The following is a 10,958-nucleotide window of genomic DNA, read 5'->3' on the forward strand; positions in this document are numbered from 1 at the left end:
GAATCATTGGATGAGCCTACACGTGAATTTGGATATTTTTGGGTGGTGTATTTTAGTTATGGTGTGGCCCACATTAGGTTTCGATCAGTTGGAAATTTCGTTCATCTGATCCTCGTGGTGGGATACATATGTTGGACGGGTTGGATGTCATCCACATGCAATGTGGCCCACACAATTATCGTCTTCACCTCCTTTAAAGAAGAAACAAATAAGGGTACTTTTGTAATTTCATAACTCGGAGGGAGGGCATTTTTGTGATAAAATACCCGAAATCCATCTGACTCCTCTTCTCGTCCACTTACTTGTAAGGAAACAGATAATAGAAACAGCCCATCTCTATCCTTCTATGTTCTCCAGATGGCGATGGCGACACTCAAAACCCTTTCCCCCGCACTCCAAAACCCTGACTCCTTTCTCCTCCAAAACCCTAGAAATGCTTCTCCATATCTCCATTTCATCTCCTTCTCGATGTGTTCTTCCTCTCGCCTCCTCTTCCTATTCTCAAATTCTCTCTCTAGGTTTCCGCCGCCCTCCTCTCGTTTCCCGACCTTATCGGGACCCGAAGATCTCGATCGTCTGCTCGATTTCCCAGGTCCATAACTACGGGACCGTCGATTACGAGCGGCGGCCCGTCCTGAAATGGAGCGCGCTCTACCGCAGGATCTCGTTGATGGAGGACCCCAGCCTCGGATCTTCGGGTGTTTTGGATCAGTGGGAGGAGGAAGGGAGGAAGCTCTCGAACTGGGACCTTTGTCTCGTTGTCAAAGAATTGAGGAAGTTCCGGCGATTCAAGCTTGCTCTAGAGGTCGGTTGCTTCTATCTTCTCTCTCTCTTAATTTTCTTTTTAAAGAAAAGATGGAATGCGTGTTTTCTTTTGTTAGTGGAAATTTTGTGTGGTTTTGTATCTAGGATGTTAACTTTGAGTGAAGTTGGGATATGTAACTGACTGTGAAAGGGGAATTAGATGACTGTCCTTCTGGGTTATATTATTATTATTATTATTATTATTATTATTATTATTATTATTATTATTATTAAATAGAGAGAATGAATCATTTTCTTAACCCGAGGTGGGTTTGAGCGAGCGGCTAGCGTTGTGGGTATGCTCCCTGCAGATGCAGGTTCAATTCCCCTCCCACGCACTTACCCGATGCACGTGGTTTGCCGGTGATTGCATGCATTCGCCCACAGGGAATAGTCTCACCTTCAAAAGGGGCAGGGACACCCTGTTGTCATAATAAAAAAAGATTCATTTTGTTCTTTTTCTTCGGAGAGATAACAATTCATTTTATTATAAAGGAAAGAGAAGCTACAAAGATAAGATCAGAGCCGCTGAGATAGCGACTCAGCTACAGCCCAAGAAAGAAAAGATTACAGTCCTTGAGCTTAGGAGCATTTGCTGCCCATTCTGCTACCAACAATCCAGCCCTTTGAGAATCACTCTCCATGGTTTTGCTCTCATTCATAAAGCATCGAGCATTTCTCTCTTCCCAAACAGCCCACCAAATTGCTAGCAAAGACATCATCCAAATAGTTTTCTTATCTTTTCCTAATCCCACTCCATGCCATGCATGTAAGAGCTCACCCGACGATCTCATAAAAGTCCAAGAAATATTGAAACAATGGAGGATTTTTGCCCAAACATTTCTGATAAATGTATAGTGACTCATCACGGTTTGGGTAAACGGCTTCAGTCGTGGGTTTGCTCGCCACAGACACAAATTTGAGTCCCCACCCTGTGGATTACCTGATGAACGTGGTTGGTGGGCGATTGCATGCATCTGCAGGGACTAGTCTCGCCTTAAAAGGGCGGGGACACCCTGTTGTCATAAAAAAGAAAAAAGAAAAAAGAAGATAAATGTACAGTGCACGAAAAGGTGATCAACCAATTCCTTATCACTCTTGCAGCATATGCAAATGTTGGCGAGGATCATTCCTCTTTTTTGAAGATTGTTTACTGTTAAGACTTTCCTTCTACCAACCAACCATCCGAAATCAACTATCTTGGGAGGGACAGCATAGCGCCAAACATACTAAGTGTGTTTCACTTCCTTTGCTTGAGAATTAGGCTGGGATAAATATGAATATAACAATCCGACAGAAAACAGACCTGATTTATCAAATCTCCAAATCATCATATCTATAAAAGAGGGATCTGGAGCACAAAGCTGAATGCTCTCTAAAAGGGCTTCATATTCTTCTGTTTCCTCGTCACAAAGAAAGTGTCTGTCAGGGGGCTCCCAAATAACTGTATTTCCCATGGATGAAAAACAATCGGTCGCTAACACTGAGGGAACCGGGGCATGGTGAAATATTTGTGAAAAATCCTCTTTCAAGGGAGATGATCTTGTCCAAATATCATCCTAAAATCAAATCTTTTTGCCGTTTCCCAATGAGAATCCAAGACCTTGAAGGAACTTTGATTTCATTGTGAAAATCCCTTTCCATAACGTCGATGCTCTATAATTGGAGTAGTCCCTTATCCACCACTTGTTCTTCGAGTATCCATAGTTGCATTTGATCACTTGCTTCCAAAGCGTCCTTCTTTCTTCTTGAACCTCCAAAGCCATTTCCCGAGTAAGGCCATATTCATACAACCAAGATCTTTAATACCTGCACCACCTTCATATGGTTTATAGACTCTTTCCACCCTAATAAATGAAATTTCTTTGTCTTCCACCCATTGTCATAAAAAAATCTTGCCTTAATTTTTCAAGCCTTTGGAGTACTGATGTGGGCATTTGAAGAGCGACATAAAATAAAAGGGATATTTAAGAGGGCCTCTTTAATGAGATTTATGCGTCCGCCAAGTGAAAGATATCGCGAGTTCCATTTAGCTAGCATTCTTTTAAATCGCTCTACTATTTTCTCCCAAAAATGTTTAGGTGGTTTACCAATGCACGAAAGTAGATCCACAAAGGTAGTCGACAACGGCTCTTTTGCACACCCAAACAAATCAGTCAACAGTTTGACTTCATATTCTTCCATGCATACTCCAAACATTTTGTTTTTGGCTATGTTTACCTGTGGACCTGAGATTGCCCCGTAGCAATGGATTATTGTTCTAAAAATTTCTATCTTGGATGGATTGGCATCACAGAAAAGAAGGGTATCGTCCATGAATTGGAGATGAGATATTGGGCTTGTCACTCCTTCAATTCTGAAGCCACTTATGAGATCTTCTTGACCTTTGCATAACATCCTTGAAAGGGCCTCATAGAATATCACAGAGGAATGGAGAGAATGGATCACCTTGCTGAAGGGCCCTAGTGCTTTTAAAAAATTATTTTGTAGAGCTGTTAAGCAATACTGAGAAATGTGCCGAGCCTATGCATTCACCTATCCATTTCCTTCATCTTTCTCCACAGCCCATCTAGCCAAATGAGTAGTCAAGGAATTTCTAACTGACATGTTCATAAGCTTTCTCCAAATCCAGCTTGCAGACTATCCTTTTGTGTTGCGCTCTATATGTAGAGTGAAGACATTTATGTGCAATTGGATTTGTTTTAGGGGTTGTTTGTTGGGCTGTCAATGTGCGGAGGTCTATCCAAGCTAGGTCTGCAAAGTAAAACCTAGGCTTAAGTTCGGGCCGGTCTCATTACGGCCCAGAACAAACAGGCCTAAGCCCAACCCAGATGATTATGCCCAGCCTAAACTCAGCCCTAGATCGAGCCCATTTAAAAAACTGTCCCCCACTGTGCATGTACCATGGCCTAGAAATCAGGTTTGTCTGATCATCAAATTGGGCCACACGATACAGAGGAATGAAATGTGACCTAGAAATCAGGTTCGTCCAATTCTCAAGTTGTGCCACATGAGACAAGGAATGAAATTCAATGTCCCACATTCAATCAAAAGAATACTGTTTTGAGCAACTTAATGGGGAGGCATTTAATTGATCCATATAACTGACATGGGTTCCACAATGAGTGACATTGTGGATGGACTAGTTCGAAAATCAGTGATCTGAATCAAAGCCTTAAAACAGGAAAGAAAACCTGATTCTTCTTCCTCTTGCTCTTTGCAGATAGATGAGAGAGGCAAGAGAATGAGAGTTCTTCATACTGTGTATAAATAGATAAGAGGGACGAGATCCAGAGAGATCTGAGATATGGGAGGGACAAGATTAGGGTTTCTGATACACATGCACATAAAGAGACTTACAAGGAATCTCTTCCTTATTTAAAACTTCTTAAATCCAACGGTAGTGAGGTTGGCATGTAATCATTTCCTTATGTGTGCTATTCAAAACAAAAATATCTTTGTAAACCCTAAATTTATTGGGCTCAAGCTGGACCAAAGGGCTTTTTGGCATAGCCTGAGCCAGGCCCAATCAATAAGCGAGCTTGAATTTTGGCCTACGCTCAGTCCTCGAGCCTAATATACTGGGCCACATTGTGAAGTTGTACCTGCACTGCACGTGCCATCTATGCCACCATACATTGTCCAACGCTCCACATGTGTCAGCGCACATTGTCAAGCGCCCAGTATATGCCAGTGTTGCTATATATTTTCAAGCACCACATATGTACCACATGTTGCAAGTTGTCAATGTGCAGATGTCCCACATGCACTAGATAATCCTTCTCTATTCGAGGGTGCTTGACAAACAATAATAGAATAGCTAGTTTAGGACAGCATAGCCAAACAGCTTGATCCATGACAGCATGAGCCGAATGGCCTATCTGAGATTAGACTTCTGATGCTACCAAACAGGCCCTCATTATTTTGGGAGGGTTATGCATTGCATATTCCAAAAATGCTTCTAGCTAAGTTTGTTCCCACCATCTTTCTAGAGCTGTATGTGGGCTGCCAAGTGTCAATTCTTTTGGTTTCTCTTGGATTTAGAGACTTACTCTCCAAGAGAGCCTTTCTAGAGGATCTTCATTGCTTCACGCCGACGAGAGACTGAATGGGGACTCCATTTGCAATTCTGTTCTCTCCACCCCCATCATCACCATCATCATATCCTTGTTCCAACTATTTTGGGTTGGCTTTAGATTCCATCATGATTGCTTGTCAAAAGTTCAGTGATTAATTGCCCAGCTAACATTTATCCTCCTCATTTGCCCAGTCTTGAGCTTAGTTGGGTCATCACCAGGGGTTGCAACGCTTTGGGCTGACCTGTTGGGTTTCAGGTCCCTGTCTGATACAGGTCAGGTTCAAACTTGTAACAGAGGGTTGTAGGTCATGTTTACCTGATCTTGAAGCTCGATTGATAAATGCGCACTGGGCTTTGCCCCATGTTTTGCAAAAAAATTCTACTCAGTCCTAGCCCAAGCCAGAGAACAGGGCTGTTTATGTTGTTAATGACCGTGCTTCGGTCTGAAACCAAAGGCCTGATTACTAAACAGGGTCTTCCTGGGCCTCACTTGTAGGCCTGCCTATTGATCTGTTGGACTCGGGCTCAGTTTGGCCCATATTCGCCCTGTTGCTGCCCTTAAACATCTCTCTACCTGGGGTAGTTGTAGAATTCTATCTGGAGTTCCAGTACCCTCCAAGCTCAGGAAAACGGGAGAATATTCTCCTTGGGACACCATTTCCCTAGAACATCCTTCAGGGTAGAGATGGGATAAATTTCTTGAGGAGCAATTTGTATAACTCTTCTAAGAGGACTAGTTCTTGCAAGCATCTCTGTTTTCATAATTTATGAGAGGAAACTTGAAGCGTGTCTCAAAAGAGTTGTTTATGTCTAGGGACTTTAGAGCCTGTTCCCATTCTGGGAAGAATGAATTTCCTAGAATGTCCTTCATACCTCGTCATCTCCATCACTAAGGCTGACGAACTGGCATGGCATGTGCTTTTATTGGGATTAAGGTTCATCCAAGTGGGAAGTAGAGCACTTGTATGTTTTTCTTTTTTGGAAAGATTACTGAATTTTATTAAAAGCAAAAAGGAAAAGAGAATACAATACAAGAGGGGATGCCGACACGGCGGCCCAAAGTTACCTAAGGAAACACAAGTTACAATCCTTCAACTTAGGAACGTAAGAGGCCCATTCGATAACCATCTTCCTTGCCCTAAGGGGAGATGCTCTCAAGTAGCTTGCTCATACTGTTAAAACATCTCACATTCCTTTCTTCCCAAATCGCCCACCAGATAGCAAGAAGCGCCATTCTCCACAGGCCTGATCTTTCTTTCCCTAGACAGACCCTAATCCATGAGGTGCTAAAGCACGGTCCGCCGAATCCGGAGCGACCCACAACACCTGGAAACAATGAATCATATCGGCCTAAATTGGCCTAAGGGGAGAGCAATGCAAGAAGAGATGATCCACTGACTCCTCATCTGGCATGCACATAAGGCAAATAGTTGGAAGCACCATCCTCTCTTCCGAAGATTGTCTATGGTCAGAACTTTCTTCATCCCACCAACCACCCAAAAGCTGCTATTTTCAGAGGGACATTAAGATTCCAAAGAAGACCTGTACTCACCTCCTCAAAATGATGCCCATCTCTTGTCAATAGGGAATACAAGGATTTAACCGAGAAGGATCCCGATTTATCAGCCAGCCACACTATTCTATCTGAGTCTGAAGGGATAGGGGCAAAGAGGTGAATACGCTCAAGAAGGCCAGCAAACTTGCTAACTTCTTTGTCCCAAAGAAATCGCTAACTCATATGGTCGGAGCACTTGTATGTTTCTTCTCAAAGGGAACATAATCTTTTTCCCATCCTCTTCTTGAAAGAAGATTGGGAATGACATGCATGACCTTCCTATATGTAGACATCACCTTTTGCATTATGAAGAGGTAGTAACAGTCACCTTCCGACAAGCTTCAACCCTCTCAGAAAACCCCTTGGAAGGGTCACCTATTACCTTCCAGTTTTGAATTCCTTGTATGATCTGTTTGTTTGGTTCCCTTCAATTAAGAAAAATATAAATTAGTGGCACGTGGTTGTCTTCGCCAAATTGAATAAACCATCATGGAGCTGGAAAAACGTCAATTTTTCTTGTCAATGTGCTTTCTGTTCTGGTTTTTCTCCAATTCAGTAGGCCTCAACTAGGCAAATATCATGTCAACTGTCATCTTTTTTAAGTCCCAAGTAGGATCTGTTTGTTCCCATTTAATCTAGGGTTTTGCTCCAAGAAGATGTAAATTAATGGCTTATGGTTATCTTCCAAAAAAAAAAAAAGAAAAAAAAAGAAAAAAAGGCTTGTGGTTGTCTTACCAAATTAATTAGACCTCAGAGAAGGAAAATTGGCAACTTCTTCACGTGAATGCATTTTATTTTTGGTCAATTATCTATTTCTGCAGAATTTCAGTTGTGCAAAAATGTAGTTAAAAAGAAAATGTTGATGCTGAAAGACGAAGTTTGGTTGTTTCTGGGATTTTCTTTTTCTGTTTCTTTCTTTATTGGTTTTCTTAATTGGGAAAATTAGGTTATCGTAGTTGTTTTTTTTTTTTTTGTGTGTGTGTAAATGTATTATCTTCTACTAGTGAGTTTTATATGATTGCTTCTTTGCTTGATGTGATATGTGCCCGTTCCTTAACATGTACTGAAATGGAGTAGGTGAGAAATAATTATGTGTGGGTGGAACTGATTGGAGTGCCTTAATAAGTGATCAGGCCTTCCAATGGGAAGTTTCTTCTTCAGTGATATTCAAAACGAGAAAGGAATTCAGGACCAGAAGCTGTGGTGGACTGAAGGAGAAATGATTATTCAGCAGTGCAACTGATTGGAGTGCCTGCCTTAATAAGCAAGTGAACTAAGTTTCCCACTAGAAGCTGCTTTTTCAGTGATACTTATGACAAGAAAGGAATTCATGACCAGAGATGTGGGTAGGGCCAAACTGGACCTCACTTGTAAAACAGCAACCTCATCATTAGCAGATAAGCCACCATTAGTGACACTGTAGTGTGAAACTGTGGATTTTAACCTTTTTTAATTAAATAGTTGCAACACATTCACATTACACCCAGCATAGATGTATGCTAATGCAGACCATCCAAATCATTGGCCCCATTGTAGGTGGAGCAAAGCTTGAAGGTTGCACTTGTTAGAAGATCCTAGCTGTCCAATTGCAACCATAAAATGGACAGTTAGGTAGAAAAATGATCAGCTGTCCATTTTCAATGGACAAAATCAGATGGTTAAGATCACTTGAGTGCCTTGACGTCCAGGCTCTGCTCCATCCATAATGGTGCCCACCATTTGGATGGCCAGGATTGGCATGTGTATCTCATGTATGTGGTGGACAGCTGGCAAATCCACACCATGGCTTGTTCCTTTCCTAGCTGAACTTCACCACCGTCGAAATTGAGTACCCACTGAAGTCGTGTACTGTTCTTTGAAAAAATCTTTTTATTTTGGAAGGCAACATCCATTGCATGGCGGTTTGTTTTGAACTCTGGTATATCCTGTAATAACATTTCATTGCAACCTGCATAGGAACTTCTAAAAAATCTGTAAAGAAAGAAAAAAACTGGAAAAGATTGTCTTCGAGGAAATTGATAGTTTGGAATCTATGCTCTCTCATGTACCCTCTATTTTATCTACTAATCATTTGCTAGTGTGTGCCTTTGATGAAGGCTCCTATCCAATGATGAGTTGGGAATTAGCTTTCGTGAGCTCTGTTAAATTTCTGTCTATTCTCTCAGGTGTATGAGTGGATGATTGACCACAGCGATAGATTTAAATTGAATTCCAGGGATGCTGCAATCCAGTTGGATCTGATATCCAAGGTTCATGGCATCTCAAGTGCTGAAGACTACTTTTCAGGCCTTCCAGAGGCCTTAAAGGACAAGCGTACATACGGTTCTCTTCTAAACGCCTATGTTCAAGCAAAAATGAAAGAGAAGGCAGAGGCTGTTATAGAGGAAATGCGGAAAGGTGGTTACATGACGCAAGTACTTCCTTACAATGTTATGATGACCCTCTATATGAACACCAAAGAACAAGAAAAGGTGCTTTCCATGATCGCTGAGATGAAGGAGAATGGCATACCGTTGGACATATATTCTTACAATATCTGGATTACAAGTTGTGGGGCAATGGGTGATGTTGAAAAGATGGAAGAAGTGGTCCAGCAAATGACAGAGGACAGCCGTATCAATGCCAACTGGACCACGTATAGTACACTGGCTAGCATGTACATCAAACACGGCCATTTTGAGAAGGCTGAGAAATGCCTGAGAGATGTTGAGCTTATAATCACAGGTCGGGATCGGACTCCTTTCAACTATCTTCTTAGCCTGTACAGCAACATTGGTAAGAAGGATGAGGTTTATCGAATATGGAACTACTACAAATCAAGTTTCCCGAGCATTCCCAACATGGGCTATCATTCCATGATTTCTTCTTTGGCCAGGCTAGGCGACGTCAAAGGAGCGGAAGCAGTTTATGAAGAATGGTTGTCTGTTAGGTCGAGCTATGATCCTAGAATATGCAATATTCTCATGGGCTGGTACATTAAAGAGGGGTTGTTGAAGAAGGCTGAGGATTTCTTCGATCACATGCGGGAGACTGGAGTCAGGCCGAACCCGAACACTTGGGAGATCCTAGCAGAAGGGTATGTCAGGGAGAAGCAAATCTCCAAGGCACTGTCTTGTATGAAGGAAGCCGCATCAATCAAGAGGTTTCAGGTCTGGCAACAAGACCTGCAAACGTGGCCGCACTGTTGGTTCTCTGCGAGGAGCAAGCTGACACGGTGAGCATGGACATGATGGTGGACGTCCTGAGAAAGGCGGGGTGTCTTGACATAGAGGCCTACAGGTCACTGGTCGGCACGGACGTCAGACCTGCTATGGCAGTTGATGGCTTGAACTTGGGTTTGGAAGGAAATGAGTCTGATGGGGACGGCAAAAATGAAATGCTTCTCAAGCAGCACCATGCAAGCCTGTGAAATTCTTTGGCAGTGTCTAAACATGACATGTTGGTTTTGGGACCAGATGCCCATGTGGATCATTGAAGTTGCCCCTTCAGTGAAGGATAGCCTACTGTGAGAATAGCCATCTTTGAGGTTCCAAATAACTTAGATCCAACAACTGCTAGGAATACGGCTTGTGGGATTTCTGTGGGTGGGACCCCCCTGCCCATGTGCGTGGTGATAAGTGAGGTCTACCGCCAAAAGAGGGCTGATCATGTGGGTGGGTCCCATCTTAGCCAATTCCCGTTTTGGACATATCTGAAACTTCACATTGTGAAATTTCTGTGTTGGGTTGAGAAGGGCATTATTGACAGACATTATCATTATTATTTTCCCTGCAGTTACTTGTATATGGACATCTTCATCTTTAATAGGAAATGTTTACTTCTGTATAAATATCATGGAGGGATTGCAGTTATTTTCATCTTATCTTCTTGCCTGAAGTTTCACTGGTCATTAGATCTTTATTTTTATTTTTATTTTTATTTTTTATTTCTGTTTAAAAACTTCATAAAGAGGCACAAATAGACAAGATCTTGTTCACTGGGCATCAGGTTGAGGTGTCCACAGTTCAAAAGTACACTCTCAAGACGGGATTTAATCCTGACCATCTGATGCCGGCCACTGTCGTTTGGATGGACGAGACTTGCCTATAACCTGGGGATACGTGGCTCCCCTGCAACCGAAAGCTCCATGGGATCCACTATGATGTTTGTATTAGATCCACTTGTGGGGCCACCACTTCTGTTTTACATTTTGTGAAATCAGCCCAAACACGAGGGATATCAAAACTCAAAGTGGACCACACGAGGATTGAATGCCCACCATTGGAACTGTGGTGGGTGTCGTAGAAGTTTTGGATCAGGTTTATATTTTTATTTTCCCTTTATTCAAGTGGGGATCACCTTACGAACGGGTTGGATGGCATCTAAATATCACGGTGGAACCCAGAAAAGTTTGAACGGTTGGTGTCTCCATTTCCACTGTTTCTTGCGATTTGGCCCACTTGAGTTTTGGATCTCCTTCCTGTTAGAGATCATATCCTAAAATGAGCTTATCAAACGGATGGAGGGAGTGGATACAACACA

At 42.3% G+C, this 10,958-nt stretch overlaps 1 pseudogene; it reads left to right on the top strand.

Annotated features, from left to right (window-relative positions):
- Nucleotides 1–347: 347 nt before the first annotated feature.
- Nucleotides 348–9,874, top strand: LOC131248058 (pentatricopeptide repeat-containing protein At1g02150-like; annotated as a pseudogene).
- Nucleotides 9,875–10,958: the final 1,084 nt, after the last annotated feature.

This window comes from Magnolia sinica, chromosome 6 (assembly GCF_029962835.1).
Source record: "Magnolia sinica isolate HGM2019 chromosome 6, MsV1, whole genome shotgun sequence".
NCBI lineage: Eukaryota > Viridiplantae > Streptophyta > Magnoliopsida > Magnoliales > Magnoliaceae > Magnolia > Magnolia sinica.